Source organism: Bufo gargarizans, chromosome 2 (assembly GCF_014858855.1).
Source record: "Bufo gargarizans isolate SCDJY-AF-19 chromosome 2, ASM1485885v1, whole genome shotgun sequence".
Taxonomy (NCBI): domain Eukaryota; kingdom Metazoa; phylum Chordata; class Amphibia; order Anura; family Bufonidae; genus Bufo; species Bufo gargarizans.
The window spans coordinates 508,647,905-508,667,077 of NC_058081.1; the positions used below are offsets into that span (position 1 = coordinate 508,647,905).

A 19,173-nucleotide genomic window follows, 5' to 3' on the forward strand; every position below is an offset into this window, starting at 1 on the left:
CCAGCTCCCCCTATAGTGCCAGCTCCCCCTAGTGCTAGTTCCCCCATAGTGCCAGCTCCCCCATAGTGCCAGATCTCCCTCATAGTGCCAGCCCCCCCTATAGTGCCAGCTCCCTCTATAGTGTCAGCTCCCCCTATAGTACCCCCCCATAGTGCTAGTTCCCCCATAGTGCCAGATCTCCCCCCATAGTGCCAGATCTCCCCCCATAGTGCCAGCTCCCCCCCATAGTGCCAGCTCCCCCCCAAAGTGTCAGCTCCCCCTATAGTGCCAGCTGCCCCATAGTGCCAGATCTCCCCCCATAGTGCCAGATCTCCCCCCATAGTGCCAGATCTCCCCCCATAGTGCCAGATCTCCCCCCTATAGTGCCAGCTCCCCCTATAGTGCCAGCTCCCTCTATAGTGTCAGCTGCCCCATAGTGCCAGATCTCCCCCCATTGTGCCAGATCTCCCCCCATAGTGCCAGATCTCCCCCCATAGTGCCAGCCCCCCCATAGTGCCCCTCCATAGTGCTAGTTCCCCCCCCCCCATAGTGCCAGATCTCCCCCCCATAGTGCCAGATCTCCCCCCATAGTGCCAGCCCCCCCATAGTGCCCCTCCATAGTGCTAGTTCCCCCCCCCCATTGTGCCAGATCTCCCCCCATAGTGCCAGATCTCCCCCCCATAGTGCCAGATCTCCCCCCCCATAGTGCCAGCCCCCCCCCCCCCCCCCTCCCGCAAAGAGGAAAAAAAAACAAAAAAACTAATACTTACCTCCATCAGCTCAGCAGCGATGCAAGCCTTTTCCGGCCTGTGTCCCTGCTGTGTGCTGCCGGGCTCAGGCGTCGCGATGATAATGACATCATCACGCTGCCTGAGCCGGCCTCTGATAGGCTGCAGGCATTAGTGCCTGCGGCCTATCAGAAGAACAGGGGAGGGACACGCCTCTCCCTGCCCTGCCCCACAGCACACAGCGGCCGCAATTACATCCAGGGCCGCGCCGCCTGTGGCGATCGGCGGTGCGGCCCTGAAGAATAAAAAATATTTATTTATTTTTTTAAAGACAGGCGGCCTGGCACCCCCCTTGTGAGTGGCACCCGGGGCGGCCCGCCCCCCCCCTTGGTACGCCACTGCTGTGCTGTACCTCATATAACTGTATACACTGACCCTGCACCCATATACACTGTGCTGTACTCCATATAACTATATACACTGACTCTGCACCCTGTATACACTGTGATGTACCCTATATAACTGTATACACTGACCCTGCACCCATATACAGTAAATGCCCTCATACTGCTCCTCTCCCCCTTCCCCATAGTGTCCCCCATAATATGCCAGTAAAAAAATGCCCCTTAGTGCCCCCAGCAGATGCCCCTATAGTGCTCCTCCCCCACAATGTGTCAGTAAAAAAATGCCCCTTCTTAGTGCCACCATATGCCTCAATAGTGCTCCACTCCCCCATAGTGCCGCTCTCCCCTATAGTGCCTCCCATAATGTGCCAGTAAAAAATGCCCCCTTAGTGCCACCAAATGCCAGTGCCCCCATAATGTTCCAATACAAAAGACCACTTTAGAGCCCCCACTTCCCCATAGTGCCCCCAAATAATGCCCCTATAGTAATACCAGATGCCCCATAGTGCTGCTCTCCCCTATAGTGCCCCCCAGAATGTGCCAATAATTAAAAAAAAGCCCACAGATACCCCCATAGTGCTCCTCTCCCCCATGGTGCCCCCCATAATGTGCCAGTAAGAAATGCCCCCATAGTGCCAGTTCCCCCCCCCATAGTGCCAGCTCCCCCCCCATAGTGCCAGCTCCCCCCCATAGTGCCGGCCCCCCTATGTGCCAGCTCCCCCTAGTGCTAGTTCCCCCATAGTGCCAGCTCCCCCATAGTGCCAGATCTCCCTCATAGTGCCAGCCCCCCCTATAGTGCCAGCTCCCTCTATAGTGTCAGCTCCCCCTATAGTACCCCCCCATAGTGCTAGTTCCCCCATAGTGCCAGATCTCCCCCCATAGTGCCAGATCTCCCCCCATAGTGCCAGCTCCCCCCCATAGTGCCAGCTCCCCCCCAAAGTGTCAGCTCCCCCTATAGTGCCAGCTGCCCCATAGTGCCAGATCTCCCCCCATAGTGCCAGATCTCCCCCCATAGTGCCAGATCTCCCCCCATAGTGCCAGATCTCCCCCCTATACTGCCAGCTCCCCCTATAGTGCCAGCTCCCTCTATAGTGTCAGCTGCCCCATAGTGCCAGATCTCCCCCCATTGTGCCAGATCTCCCCCCATAGTGCCAGATCTCCCCCCATAGTGCCAGCCCCCCCATAGTGCCCCTCCATAGTGCTAGTTCCCCCCCCCCATAGTGCCAGATCTCCCCCCCATAGTGCCAGATCTCCCCCCATAGTGCCAGCCCCCCCATAGTGCCCCTCCATAGTGCTAGTTCCCCCCCCCCCCATTGTGCCAGATCTCCCCCCATAGTGCCAGATCTCCCCCCCATAGTGCCAGATCTCCCCCCCCCATAGTGCCAGCCCCCCCCCCCCCCCTCCCGCAAAGAGGAAAAAAAAACAAAAAAACTAATACTTACCTCCATCAGCTCAGCAGCGATGCAAGCCTTTTCCGGCCTGTGTCCCTGCTGTGTGCTGCCGGGCTCAGGCGTCGCGATGATAATGACATCATCACGCTGCCTGAGCCGGCCTCTGATAGGCTGCAGGCATTAGTGCCTGCGGCCTATCAGAAGAACAGGGGCGGGACACGCCTCTCCCTGCCCTGCCCCACAGCACACAGCGGCCGCAATTACATCCAGGGCCGCGCCGCCTGTGGCGATCGGCGGTGCGGCCCTGAAGAATAAAAAATATTTATTTATTTTTTTAAAGACAGGCGGCCTGGCACCCCCCTTGTGAGTGGCACCCGGGGCGGCCCGCCCCCCCCTTGGTACGCCACTGCTGTGCTGTACCTCATATAACTGTATACACTGACCCTGCACCCATATACACTGTGCTGTACTCCATATAACTATATACACTGACTCTGCACCCTGTATACACTGTGATGTACCCTATATAACTGTATACACTGACCCTGCACCCATATACACTGTGCTGTACTCCATATAACTATATACACTGACGCTGCACCCTGTATACACTGCACTGTACGCCATATAACTATATACACTGACCCTGCACCCTGTATACACTGTGCTGTACTCCATATAACTGTATACACTGACCTTGCACCCTGTATACACTGTGCTGTACTCCATATAACTATATACACTGACCCTGCACCCAGATACACTGTGCTGTACTCCATATAACTGTATACACTGACCCTGCACCCATATACACTGTGCTGTACCCTATATAACTGTATACACTGACCCTGCACCCATATACACTGTGCTGTACTCCATATAACTGTATACACTGACCCTGCACCCATATACACTGTGCTGTACTCCATATAACTGTATACACTGACCCTGCATCCTGTATACACTGTGCTGTACTCCATATAACTGTATACACTGACCCTGCATCCTGTATACACTGTGCTGTACCCCATATAACTATATACACTGACCCTGCACCCATATACACTGTGCTGTACCCCATATAACTGTATACACTGACCCTGTACCCATATACACTGTGCTGTACTCCATATAACTGTATACACTGACCCTGCACCCATATACACTGTGCTGTACTCCATATAACTATATACACTGACCCTGCACCCTGTATACACTGTGCTGTACTCCATATAACTATATACACTGACCCTGCACCCTGTATACACTGTGCTGTACTCCATATAACTGTATACACTGACCCTGCACCCATATACACTGTGCTGTACCCCATATAACTGTATACACTGACCCTGCACCCATATACACTGTGCTGTACTACATATAACTATATACACTGACCCTGCACCCATATACACTGTGCTGTACCCTATATAACTGTATACACTGACCCTGCACCCTGTATACACTGTGCTGTACCTCATATAACTATATACACTGACCCTGCACCCTGTATACACTGTGCTGTACTCCATATAACTATATACACTGACCCTGCACCCATATACACTGTGCTGTACCCCATATAACTGTATACACTGACCCTGCACCCATATACACTGTGCTGTACTACATATAACTATATACACTGACCCTGCACCCATATACACTGTGCTGTACCCCATATAACTGTATACACTGACCCTGCACCCATATACACTGTGCTGTACCTCATATAACTGTATACACTGACCCTGCACCATGTATACACTGTGTTGTACTCCTTATAACTATATACACTGACCCTGCACCCATATACACTGTGCTGTACTCCATATAACTGTATACACTGACCCTGCACCCATATACACTGTGCTGTACCTCATATAACTATATACACTGACCCTGCACCCATATACACTGTGCTGTACTCCATATAACTGTATACACTGACCCTGCACCCATATACACTGTGCTGTACCCTATATAACTGTATACACTGACCCTGCACCCATATACACTGTGCTGTACCCCATATAACTGTATACACTGACCCTGCACCCATATACACTGTGCTGTACTACATATAACTATATACACTGACCCTGCACCCATATACACTGTGCTGTACCCTATATAACTGTATACACTGACCCTGCACCCTTTATACACTGTGCTGTACCTCATATAACTATATACACTGACCCTGCACCCTGTATACACTGTGCTGTACTCCATATAACTATATACACTGACCCTGCACCCATATACACTGTGCTGTACCCCATATAACTGTATACACTGACCCTGCACCCATATACACTGTGCTGTACTACATATAGCTATATACACTGACCCTGCACCCATATACACTGTGCTGTACCCCATATAACTGTATACACTGACCCTGCACCCATATACACTGTGCTGTACCTCATATAACTGTATACACTGACCCTGCACCATGTATACACTGTGTTGTACTCCTTATAACTATATACACTGACCCTGCACCCATATACACTGTGCTGTACTCCATATAACTGTATACACTGACCCTGCACCCATATACACTGTGCTGTACCCTATATAACTGTATACACTGACCCTGCACCCATATACACTGTGCTGTACCCCATATAACTGTATACACTGACCCTGCACCCATATACACTGTGCTGTACCTCATATAACTGTATACACTGACCCTGCACCATGTATACACGGTGTTGTACTCCTTATAACTATATACACTGACTCTGCACCCATATACACTGTGCTGCACCTCATATAACTGTCACCACATTTCCAGCATGTTTTGAGTGTTTTTTTCCTTCTAAATTGGGTATTTATTGCGATATACAGTATATAGTTATCGGTATCACAATAAATGTCTTAATATCGTTATCGTGGGAATGTTTTTGATATCGCCTAACCCTAGAAAGTACCTAACTTCCTAATGACTTCCCGGTCTTTTACAAACCCTAAAATTATTCAGTAACATTCATTTTAAACAAGCTCGGAGCATGTTATCTCTGAGGGAAACATGTTTAGACAATCAGCGACTTCCTGAGGATTTCATCTGTTAGTTCACATTAAGGTCACTGAGAAACAAACCCCTATGCCGAATTATCACAAATACATTATGAGTGCCCCCAGCAGCACAGCTACCTCTTGTAGAGAAAAGGGCCCTATGATTCACTTCTGTCCTCGAGCAACTATTGATGACCATTTACAATGACATGATTTCCAAAAACAGCGATGTGTGGTGTATGTAGCTGTATCTTTATCCAAATCAAATTTAAAAGGGTAGTTCCAAAACCCTAGTAACCGGTGCTGCCACCTACTGGTCACACCATTCAATCTCTACACACTTACACATTAATTTCTGTAAAACACTACTTCAATACTCATATACTGCATTATGCCGAGTAGGATATAGCAAAGAGACTACCCCTGTGGTATGCACTGATCCTATTCTAGGCATAATGTAGTGTGTCTGCAGCGTTCCTTTAAATCTTGATTTCAGGGCTTGTAATGTCCTCTACTTCCAGGTTGGACCACAAAAAACTTCGGGACCACAATATAAAATCTGTTACACAACTGCCCCTGAAGGTGTTTATAGCCTTAAGATTGTGCCTATATCCAAAATGTATGGAGTCATTTATCAAAGTGGTGTAAAGTAGAACCGGCTTAGTTTCCCATAGCAACCAATCAGATTCCACCTTTCATTTTTAAAAGGAGCTGTGGAAAATGAAAGGTGGAATCTGATTGGTTGCTAAGGGCAGCTAAGCCAGTTCTACTTTACACCACTTTGATAAATCTTCCGCTTACTTTATATCACTATGGGCCTCATTGCTGATCCCCCACCACAGTAAGCAGCCAATATTGAAGGTAGTTACACATTATAGCAAGCAATACATGGTTGTGACAAGACCTGGTTATTATTAGAGGACCCTAGTCAGAGTACCTATCACCTCCATATGCCTGTAAAAGGGTGTCATTTTAAATTTAACTAGTGGGTATATTTCCATCCAGGATGAGCCCCAAAATCTGCTCTAAGGGGCCATATTACTGCAGAAGATATATAGGGAAAATGTCAATTAGCTGTGTAATATTAATTGTGTTGCCCCCTGATGTCTAGAGGAAGAGTCGTAAACTCTTCCCACGAGCCTCCATTGTGCTGGACACGCTGGCTACACGGCAGGCAACAGCTGCACTTTAAGTGTAAAGAACCTGTGCGTCTGTTCCCCCATTACAGTTATTTATAGTTCATATAGTGCTGCTTAATTAATAGCCTGCCTCAGGCTGGGTTCACACATGGGGTAGATGGGGGTGGTAGTAGATTGTGTGAGAACTACAGTACAGACCAAAAGTTTGGACACACCTTCTCATTCAAAGAGTTTTCTTTATTTTCATGACTATGAAAATTGTAGATTCACACTGAAGGCATCAAAACTATGAATTAACACATGTGGAATTATATACATAACAAAAAAGTGTGAAACAACAGAAAATATGTCATATTCTAGGTTCTTCAAAGTAGCCACCTTTTGCTTTGATTACTGTTTTGCACACTCTTGGCATTCTCTTGATGAGCTTCAAGAGGTAGTCACCTGAAATGGTCTTCCAACAGTCTTGAAGGAGTTCCCAGAGATGCTTAGCACTTGTTGGCCCTTTTGCCTTCACTCTGCGGTCCAGCTCACCCCAAACCATCTCGATTGGGTTCAGGTCCGGTGACTGTGGAGGCCAGGTCATCTGGCGCAGCGCCCCATCACTCTCCTTCATGGTCAAATAGCCTTTACACAGCCTGGAGGTGTGTTTGGGGTCATTGTCCTGTTGAAAAATAAATGATGGTCCAACTAAACTCAAACCGGATGGAATAGCATGCCGCTGCGAGATGCTGTGGTAGCCATGCTGGTTCAGTATGCCTTCAATTTTGAATAAATCCCCAACAGTGTCACCAGCAAAGCACCCCCACACCATCACACCTCCTCCTCCATGCTTCACGGTGGGAACCAGGCATGTAGAGTCCATACCAAATCATCAGACCAAAGCACAGATTTCCACTGGTCTAATGTCCATTCCTTGTGTTTTTTAGCCCAAACAAGTCTCTTCTGCTTGTTGCCTGTCCTTAGCAGTGGTTTCCTAGCAGATAGTCTACCATGAAGGACTGATTCACACAGTCTCCTCTTAACAGTTGTTCTAGAGATATGTCTGCCAGAACTCTGTGTGGCATTGACCTGGTCTCTAATCTGAGCTGCTGTTAACCTGCGATTTCTGAGGCTGGTGACTCGGATGAACTTATCCTCTGCAGCAGAGATGACTCTTGGTCTTCCTTTCCTGGAGCGGTCCGCATGTGAGCCAGTTTCTTTGTAGCGCTTGATGGTTTTTGTGACTGCACTTGGGGACACTTTAAAAGTTTTCCCAATTTTTCCGACTGACTAACCTTCATTTCTTAAAGTAATGATGGCCACTCGTTTTTTCTTTACTTAGCTGCTTTTTTCTTGCCATAATACAAATTCTAACAGTCTATTCAGTAGGACTATCAGCTGTGTATCCACCTGACTTCTCCACAACGCAACTGATGGTCCCAACCCCATTTATAAGGCAAGAAATCCCACTTATTAAACCTGACAGGGCACACCTGTGAAGTGAAAACCATTTCAGGTGACTACCTCTTGAAGCTCATCAAGAGAATGCCAAGAGTGTGCAAAGCAGTAATCAAAGCAAAGCAAAAGGTGGCTACTTTGAAGAACCTAGAATATGACATATTTTCAGTTGTTTCACACTTTTTTGTTATGTATATAATTCCACATGTGTTAATTCATAGTTTTGATGCCTTCAGTGTGAATCTACAATCATAGTCATGAAAATAAAGAAAACTCTTTGAATGAGAAGGTGTGTCCAAACTTTTGGTCTGTACTGTATATTCCACCATACTGCCATATACTGTACCTTACTACAATGCTGTTGTTTTTTAAACTTTCCTGGAATTATTTTTGTAATTTCCATGATCAAAAATGATTTCAATTGCTGTGAATTTGCAGAATACATTAGGCAGCCATATGTTCATTCATTGCATCCAATGCGAGATATGTGACTATGCAACTTGCCATATGTCCTACTATAATTCCCCATTTTATAATTAAGGTCCCTGCACACACTAATTTTGTCTGCCATTTTTTTTGTAGTGAAAAAGCATCGTTTTTAGGGCACCTACTTCTTTTGCTGTGCTTTTTGTGGCCTTTTTCTGTCTTTCTTTTCCCATAGTGAGTCTTCTCTATAGAGAAGGTCAAAATGCCTGAAAAAACACCAAATGCTACTGCGTGGTGCATTTTTGAAAAGGAAAGAAGCCATAAGAAAAAAACAAAAAAGCCACCAAATAAAGTAAAATGGCAGGCGCAAAAAAAATAAATAAAATGCTTGTGTGCCCTGAATTACATATTTCCCATAGACCTTCAGTTAACATTTGGAGCTGGTGTTTTTACCACAAAAAACACAAAAGTGCATAAAAACACCAACAAAAACCTACATGTAAACCCACCCTCATTGTTATATTGGCTTTGTGGCTGGCACTGGGGTCACTGTGGTAGTGATGGTTAGGAGTCCCTGGACACATGAGTTTTGCACTTGTGTGTTTTTTCCACGCCATTATATGCTCAGACATTTTTAGGGCACCTATGTTTTTTTTTTCTGTAGCAGCAGTTTTTGTGGTGTTTTTAGTAGCGTTCTTTTCTAAATGGCCATGTGTTCTTTTCTTTTGTCTTTTTTTCCTAGTAGTAAAAAAATACTATTAGTAAAAAAGGGCTTGCATGTCCTGCATTTTCCATAGACCAGGGATTGGTAACTTTCGGCACTCCAGCTGCTGTGAAACTACAACTCACAGCATGCACACTTGCTCAGCTGTTCTTTTAACTCCAGTAGAAGTGAAAAGAGTATTCTGGGAGTTGTAGTCTCTGAACAGCTGGTATGCCAAAGGTTGCTGATCCCTGCCATAGACCTTCAGCTAATATCTGAAGCAGGTATTTTTACTGCAAAAAAGGCTACATAAAAGGCCACTAAAAACCTGTATGTGTAAAAGTGGCATTGCGGCTGTTAATAGGGACAATGTGTCGTTGTAAAGCACATGGTGGCACTATTATAGGACATTGTGGATGCCACCTAGAGATCTGTGGTAGCTATTGTTATATGGTATTGTGGCTGGCACTAGGGAATCAGTGTTCAGTGTGGGGTTCCTTAGGCCCACCAGAGGAAATTACTCTTGGGGCCCAAACCCTATATAATTGATAAAGGCTTACTGATTCATAACCTAAGACGTAGAACCTAGTGGACAGTGATTAGCACAAAAGTCATCCCCAAATACAGTTTTCTCTTGGACCTTTGGGGCCTATTATGGCATCATAGACTGGCCCTACTGAACTCTAGTGGGACAGTCCGACCCAGTCAGTGTTATAGGGGCATTGTGATCAGTAGACATGCTCAAAATTCAATTCAGTTTTGATTCAACCAGATCAGTAGACCGGCTCGATTCAGGTCCAAATCAATTGTACCTGAATCGAAAGTGCTCTAACTGGCCTAAAATGTTGTGGATGACACCACCAGGTCTATTAGAACTCTGATTTTTCTCTCTTTTTTCTCTCTCTATTTCTTGCTCTAAAATTTGCATGAATCAGGTCACTTAAATTTCAGGTTCGGATCCACCTTTTATTTTTAGAAAAATTTGGTCCGAATCTGATTCATTTAGTATCAATTCGCTCATCCCTAGTTACCAGTAGAGATAAGCGAATATCTTAAAAGTTGATGATTCAGCCACCTGATTTGTTTCAGGTAACCCAAATCTAAAGTGCTCAGATTTTCTAAAAATCTCTTTTCCCAACATTAACAGTAACTGATAACTGTTGAATTATTGGATATTTTGGATTATTAACTATCATGCAAAGCTCCAAAATGAAATTGAACATATACCATGCTGCTATAACCTGGCCAGAACCAGTCTAAAAACTTCTAGATCATCAGTTGCCAGATGACCTTCTTTAAGTGATATGAGCATTACCGAGTGTAGACATTTTGGTTTTCTTTTCTCTTCAACAATATACAGGAAACAGTCCAGAGCAGGAAGAATGGGGAGGGTGTCCTGTCCGTAAAAGGCAGCCGCAATACAAAGAGTCTGCTAAAGTAGTTGTTGTAGAACTAAAAGTCCCAGCACATCAGTGGAGCCTGTGTTACATAGCTCTGCCTTAGATCAGCACAAGCAATTTACTAGATTCAGGTTCATATATCTCTGAAGCATGACCCACTCTCAGCACATTATACATTGTACAACTACTAGTCCTTGAACTAACACAGGGAGACAGAATGTATACAAGAATAATAATAATACTTATTATTATTATTTCCTATGGTTAGACAACTTACAGTACAACAGCAAATAACATTATAAAGAAAATAAATTGACTGGAACATCTACTAATAAAAACACAAAAAGCAGAAGAACCTGCACCATAAGAGCTTACAGTCTAAGGGCTCATGCACACGCGCAGCCCATTCGGTGCATTGAGGACCGCAAATTGAGGTCCCCAATACACATGCACCATCTGTGTTTGGCTGCCGCAGACGGAGGCAAGCCCATTCAATTTGAATGGGTCTGTAATCTGTCCTCACCGCCCAAAAATAGAACATGTTCTATTTTTCTGTGGTGTGGAGGCACAGACAGTTAAAACCATGGAAGCACTCCGTAATGCATCCGTGGGGTTCCATGCCTCCGTTCCGCACCACACCTTTTGGATTGCGTACCCATTCAAGCAAATGGGTCCACATCTGTGATGCAGTGCACAAATGGCCAGTGCCTGTATAATACGGGACCGGCTGGCACACGTTCGTGTGCGTGAGCCCTAAAAGAGTAACTCAACTACAGTACAATAGCAAAGTCTCAGCCTGTTAGAAGGCTAACGCCTAAGAGCTTACCATCTGAAGGACTAAGGGTACTTTCACACTAGCGGCAGGACGGATCCGACAGGCTGTTCACCCTGTCGGATCTGTCCTGCCGCTATTTCGCCATGCCGCCGCTCTGTGGGGGGCGGAGCTCCAGCGCAGCATGGCAGTTCGCGGTGAGAGGCCGTCGGACTAAAAAGTCGGACGTGCAGTACTTTTAGTCTGGCGGCCTTTTCGCCGTGCACTGCCGTGCTGTGCCAGAGCTCCGTCCCCGTCCCAATTATAGTCAATGGGGACGGGGCGGCGGTCTGGCGGCATGGCGAAATAGCGGCAGGACGGATCGCCAGCCTGTCGGATCCATCCTGCCGCTATAGTGAAAATAGCCTAACTCTACTATGATACTCTAAAGCCTCAGTTACCTGGAGGGTATACTTAGGGAATTGTACAAAGATCTTACAGTCTACTGAAGGACTTCAACTATAGTACATTCAGGGAAGAAGTATGCTGTCCTACCCCATATGAGCTTACAGTCTAAAGGGCTATCTCTACTGCAGTGCATTGCTAAAATCTTAGCTACCAATAGAGGACCTGTAACCTAAGAGCTTACAATCTTCTACACTACATGCTAAAAGGTTCACATCCTATAACCTAAGAGCTTACAATCTTCTAGAGTAGACTACATGCTCAAAGATTCACATCCTATAACCTAAGAGCTTACAATCTTCTAGAGTAGACTACATGCTCAAAGATTCACATCCTATAACCTAAGAGCTTGCAATCTTCTACACTACATGCTCAAAGGTTCACATCCTATAACCTAAGAGCTTACAATCTTCTACACTACATGCTCAAAGGTTCACATCCTATAACCTAAGAGCTTACAATCTTCTAGAGTACACTACATGCTCAAAGATTCACTTCCTATAACCTAAGAGCTTACAATCTTCTACACTACATGCTCAAACTTTCACATCCTATAACCTAAGAGCTTACAATCTTCTACACTACATGCTCAAAGGTTCACATCCTATAACCTAAGAGCTTACAATCTTCTAGAGTATACTACATGCTCAAAGATTCACATCCTATAACCTAAGAGCTTACAATCTTCTACACTACATGCTCAAAGGTTCACATCCTATAACCTAAGAGCTTACAATCTTCTAGACTACATGCTCAAAGATTCACATCCTATAACCCAAGAGCTAACAATCTTCTAGACTACATGCTCAAAGGTTCACATCCTATAACCCAAGAGCTTACAATCTTCTAGACTACATGCTCAAAGATTTGCATCCTATAACCTAATAGCTTACAATCTAGCAGACTGCATGCTTAAATAGGTTGTGCAGTGATTTATATTGATGACCTATACTCAGGACAGGTCATCAATATATATTGCAGCACAACCCCTTTAAAGGTTCACTTGGCATTGAGGGTCATATACCCTAAAAGCTTACAATCTGAAGGACTAGCTCACCTACAGTATACTAAACTACCTCTAGGGCTCCTGGCCCATAAGAGTTTACCATTTAAAAGACTACCCCCACGGCAGTGCTTTCTAAAATCTCAGCAACCAATAGAGGATCCTGTAACCTTAAGAGCTTACAATCTACTAGACTACACACACTTAAAGGTTCACTCCTAAGAGCTCACAATCTACTAGACTACGCGCCTAAAGGTTCACTTGGTATTAGGGGGACATATACCCTGAAAGCTAACAATCTAAAGGAGTATCTCAACTATGATATACTCAACTACCTCTAAGGGGTCCTGGCCCATAAGAGTTTACCATTTGAAGGACTAACTCTACTAAAGTGCATTTCTAAACTCTCTTCTTCCCTCAGAGCTTACAATCTAGTACACTAACTCCATTGCAGTACAATTCCAATGACTCCTGTACCCTAAGAGCTTACAATCTAACCTAATTAAACAGCATGACATTCCCAAAGTCCCAAATTCCAGACAAAGTATACCAAGGAACCACAGAATAAAGATTGATGAAACAAACTGTCCAGTAATGATGTTGCTTTCAACGTTCTACCAGCATTCTGTAAAAGACAGACATATAGCAGCACTGAGTTTGTCAGATGGTTCAAAACTGGTGAGTTTGTCATTTGGCACAACTCATGCAATGGTTTTACATAGGAATGCAGGTAAACCTCCTGAGAAAGCTATCATAATGCACACATAACGCAAGGGCAAAGCTTCGGATTACACAATCAGCTCTGCTGCATCTCTGCATGAAAGGAATTTAGGTGAAAAAGTAATTGCTCACCTCTGGGCAGAATGTGTATTCCAAGAGTCCTGGGGAGGAGACAGATCCCAAGAGAAAGAGAGGAAATTCAGTGGTGGTAGGAAAGAAATGCAAACTGGGGAACTGTGCTGGGATTTTCCTGCGTTAGCCAGTCATTTGTTACAGGGAGTCACTGGATTGCTAGAGGCGGAAATGGTTGGGGGAGAGGGAGATGGAGCAACAGGCTGCTCTGGCATAAAAAAGTGCAGCCACATGGGGATTCAGTTACAGTGTAGCAGGGTCACTGAGTATGAGGACTCCTCCTCTCCTTGTGACTGAGCTCCTATGGACCTCCCACCTCCTCCCAGACAAGCCTCCTGCCCAGCCTTCCCTGTAATGACAAGGCTAGCAGCAGCAGTCCCTCACTACACACGCATTCCCCAAAGATTAAAAGCATTCAGGATCAAAACCAGCCCTCAGCCAGGAAATAAACAATGCCCTGGTTCATAGGCGTTCAACGAAACCCCAAATACCAGCATCATAATTCTTCCAAAAACTACATCCTGCCAGTATTGTCCCGAAACGCGTTTGGAAACAATATTTAGCATTGGAACATTTCTATTTAGATTGGAATCCCTGGTCAATTTCAGTTTTTTTTTTCTCTCTCTCTGTCTCTAGATCTGCAAAGCTTAATGTGCAGTTTTCTAACGCCAAACTGTTTCCTTGTGTTTAGGTTGGACGGGTTTTATCGGAGGTTAGAGAAATGTATTGTTTAGGAAGAAGGAAGAAATACTATTCAGCTTTGTATCTGATTCTGGGACATCTGGGTGACAATTAATATGGCCACAAGTGCAGCTTCTATAGGGTTTGGAACTATCCTGTAGTAACCATACCTGCTCCTTCAGTCTTCTGACTCCTTATATAAATGCCTTGTCAACTTGGCCAAGCATGCATGTGTTCTCAGTAAGGAGACAACATGCCCAATCCTTTACCACGACTTCTGCCATCAGGAGTGTTGGGACGCCTCCAAATCAACAGGTTCGGGCGACTGTCATCAATGTTTGTGGCCAACTATTAACTGTAATATATTATGGTTGGAACACACAGACCCCATAGTGCCACTCACCTAAACTTAGATCACCACAGAGATTTTGCCCATCTTAGAAAGCGATGCCATGTCGCTTGGATATGTCATTGCTTTATGATCGATAGGAGTCTGAACGTTGAGACCCCCACCCACCCAGAAAACAAAGTTTTCAGGGTTACCAGGTTAGTGGAAACTGACAGCTGCTGAAAAAAAGTCACAACTATTACTTCACCTGGGGCAAAACTTTACCCCTGTATCTAAAATCCATGGTCAAACCAATGAAAAATCTATTCCTGGGACGCCCCACCTACAATGCGTCTCTAATAGGGATGAGCGAACTCGAACTGTATAGTTCGGGTTCGTACCGAATTTTGGGGTGTCCGTGACACGGACCCGAACCCGGACATTTTCGTAAAAGTCCGGGTTCGGGTTCGGTGTTCGTCGCTTTCTTGGCGCTTTTGTGACGCTTTCTTGGCGCTTTTTGAAAGGCTGCAAAGCAGCCAATCAACAAGCGTCATACTACTTGCCCCAAGAGGCCATCACAGCCATGCCTACTATTGGCATGGCTGTGATTGGCCAGAGCACCATGTGACCCAGCCTCTATTTAAGCTGGAGTCACATAGCGCCGCCCGTCACTCTGCTCTGATTAGCGTAGGGAGAGGTTGCGGCTGCGACAGTAGGGCGAGATTAGGCAGATTAACTCCTCCAAAGGACTTGATTAACTGATCGATCTGCAGCTGTGGATCATTGAGCTGCTGATCCTCAATTGCTCACTGTTTTTAGGCTGCACAGACCGTTTGTCAGTCTCATTTTTCTGGGGTGATCGGCGGCCATTTTGTGTCTTGTGGTGCGCCAGCACAAGCTGCGACCAAGTGCATTTAACCCTCAATGGTGTGGTTGTTTTTTGGCTAAAGCCTACATCAGGGTGAAGCTGTCACACCAAGTGCATTTAACCAGCAATAGTCTGTTCATTTTTTGGCCATATACAAAATCAGGGGAAAGCTGCGCCTGTCACCAAGTGCATTTAACCCTCAATGGTGTGGTTGTTTTTTGGCTAAAGCCTACATCAGGGTGAAGCTGTGACACCAAGTGCATTTAACCAGCAATAGTCTGTTCATTTTTTGGCCATATACAAAATCAGGGGCAAGCTGCGCCTGTCACCAAGTGCATTTAACCCTCAATGGTGTGGTTGTTTTTTGGCTAAAGCCTACATCAGGGTGAAGCTGTCACACCAAGTGCATTTAACCAGCAATAGTCTGTTCATTTTTTGGCCATATACAAAATCAGGGGCAAGCTGCGCCTGTCACCAAGTGCATTTAACCCTCAATGGTGTGGTTGTTTTTTGGCTAAAGCCTACATCAGGGTGAAGCTGTCACACCAAGTGCATTTAACCAGCAATAGTCTGTTTATTTTTTGGCCATATCCCAGTCTAATTCTGTCACTAAATCCATACCGGTCACCCAGCGCCTAAATACTAGGCCTCAAATTTATATCCAGCTAAATCTGTCCCTAGTGCTGTAGCTGGGCGAGTTATTTAGTGTCCGTTCAAGCACATTTCTTGTTCTGGGTTGAAATACAATTCCCAATTTAGCAATTTCATAATTTAGTGGTTCCTGCTATATCAGAGCTATTTGAAATCTATCCCAAAAAGGGTATATAATATTGAAGGTGCACATTGGGTCATTCAGAATAACTTCACACACACCCGCTACTGTGTATTTCCAAGTCTAATTCTGTCACTAAACCCATACCTGTCACCCAGCGCCTAAATACTAGGCCTCAAATTTAAATCCCTCTAAATCTCTCGTTACCGCTGTACTGTTGTTGCTGGGCAAGATATTTAGTGTCCGTCAAAGCACATTTTTTGTTCTGGGTTGAAGTACAATTCCCAATTTAGCAATTTCATAATTTAGTGGTTCCTGCTATATCAGAGCTATTTGGAATCTATCCCTAAAAGGGTATATAATATTGAAGGTGCACATTGGGTCATTCAGAATAACTTCACACACACCCGCTACTGTGTATTTCCAAGTCTAATTCTGTCACTAAACCCATACCTGTCACCCAGCGCCTAAATACTAGGCCTCAAATTTAAATCCCTCTAAATCTCTCGTTACCGCTGTACTGTTGTTGCTGGGCAAGATATTTAGTGTCCGTCAAAGCACATTTTTTGTTCTGGGTTGAAGTACAATTCCCAATTTAGCAATTTCATAATTTAGTGGTTTCTGCTATATCAGAGCTATTTGAAATCTATCCCTAAAAGGGTATATAATATTGAAGGTGCACATTGGGTCATTCAGAATAACTTCACACACACGCTTCTGTGCATTTCCAAGTCTAATTCTGTCACTAAATCCATACCGGTGACCCAGCGCCTAAATACTAGGCCTCAAATTTAAATCCCTCTAAATCTCTCGTTACCCACCGCTGTACTGTTGTTGCTGGGCAAGATATTTAGTGTCCGTCAAAGCACATTTTTTGTTCTGGGTTGAAGTACAATTCCCAATTTAGCAATTTCATAATTTAGTGGTTTCTGCTATATCAGAGCTATTTGAAATCTATCCCTAAAAGGGTATATAATATTGAAGGTGCACATAGGGTCATTCAGAATAACTTCACACACACGCTTCTGTGCATTTCCAAGTCTAATTCTGTCACTAAATCCATACCGGTGACCCAGCGCCTAAATACTAGGCCTCAAATTTAAATCCCTCTAAATCTCTCGTTACCCACCGCTGTACTGTTGTTGCTGGGCAAGATATTTAGTGTCCGTCAAAGCACATTTTTTGTTCTGGGTTGAAGTACAATTCCCAATTTAGCAATTTCATAATTTAGTGGTTTCTGCTATATCAGAGCTATTTGAAATCTATCCCTAAAAGGGTATATAATATTGAAGGTGCACATAGGGTCATTCAGAATAACTTCACACACACGCTTCTGTGCATTTCCAAGTCTAATTCTGTCACTAAATCCATACCGGTGACCCAGCGCCTAAATACTAGGCCTCAAATTTATATCCCGCTAAATCTCTCGTTACCGCTGTACTGTTGTTGCTGGGCAAGATATTTAGTGTCCGTCAAAGCACATTTTTTGTTCTGGGTTGAAGTACAATTCCCAATTTAGCAATTTCATAATTTAGTGGTTCCTGCTATATCAGAGCTATTTGAAATCTATCCCAAAAAGGGTATATAATATTGAAGGTGCACATTGGGTCATTCAGAATAACTTCACACACACCCGCTACTGTGTATTTCCAAGTCTAATTCTGTCACTAAACCCATACCTGTCACCCAGCGCCTAAATACTAGGCCTCAAATTTAAATCCCTCTAAATCTCTCGTTACCGCTGTACTGTTGTTGCTGGGCAAGATATTTAGTGTCCGTCAAAGCACATTTTTTGTTCTGGGTTGAAGTACAATTCCCAATTTAGCAATTTCATAATTTAGTGGTTTCTGCTATATCAGAGCTATTTGAAATCTATCCCTAAAAGGGTATATAATATTGAAGGTGCACATTGGGTCATTCAGAATAACTTCACACACACGCTTCTGTGCATTTCCAAGTCTAATTCTGTCACTAAACCCATACCTGTCACCCAGCGCCTAAATACTAGGCCTCAAATTTAAATCCCTCTAAATCTCTCGTTACCGCTGTACTGTTGTTGCTGGGCAAGATATTTAGTGTCCGTCAAAGCACATTTTTTGTTCTGGGTTGAAGTACAATTCCCAATTTAGCAATTTCATAATTTAGTGGTTTCTGCTATATCAGAGCTATTTGAAATCTATCCCTAAAAGGGTATATAATATTGAAGGTGCACATTGGGTCATTCAGAATAACTTCACACACACGCTTCTGTGCATTTCCAAGTCTAATTCTGTCACTAAATCCATACCGGTGACCCAGCGCCTAAATACTAGGCCTCAAATTTAAATCCCTCTAAATCTCTCGTTACCCACCGCTGTACTGTTGTTGCTGGGCAAGATATTTAGTGTCCGTCAAAGCACATTTTTTGTTCTGGGTTGAAGTACAATTCCCAATTTAGCAATTTCATAATTTAGTGGTTTCTGCTATATCAGAGCTATTTGAAATCTATCCCTAAAAGGGTATATAATATTGAAGGTGCACATAGGGTCATTCAGAATAACTTCACACACACGCTTCTGTGCATTTCCAAGTCTAATTCTGTCACTAAATCCATACCGGTGACCCAGCGCCTAAATACTAGGCCTCAAATTTAAATCCCTCTAAATCTCTCGTTACCGCTGTCCTGTTGTAGCTGGGAAAGTTATTTAGTGCCCGTCAAAGCACATTTTTTGTTCTGGGTTGAAGTACAATTCCCAATTTAGCAATTTCATAATTTAGTGGTTCCTGCTATATCAGAGCTATTTGAAATCTATCCCAAAAAGGGTATATAA

At 44.5% G+C, this 19,173-nt stretch overlaps 1 protein-coding gene across 2 annotated transcripts in view; it reads right to left on the bottom strand.

The window, feature by feature from the left end:
• Nucleotides 1-13,970, bottom strand: part of TSPAN9 (tetraspanin 9) — a 490,638-nt gene extending 476,668 nt beyond the window's left edge. For both annotated transcript variants that reach the window (XM_044281283.1, XM_044281282.1), the window contains exon 1: nt 13,715-13,970. The gene's annotated coding sequence lies outside the window, so the exon portion shown is untranslated. The remainder of the gene's footprint in view (nt 1-13,714) is intronic.
• Nucleotides 13,971-19,173: the final 5,203 nt, after the last annotated feature.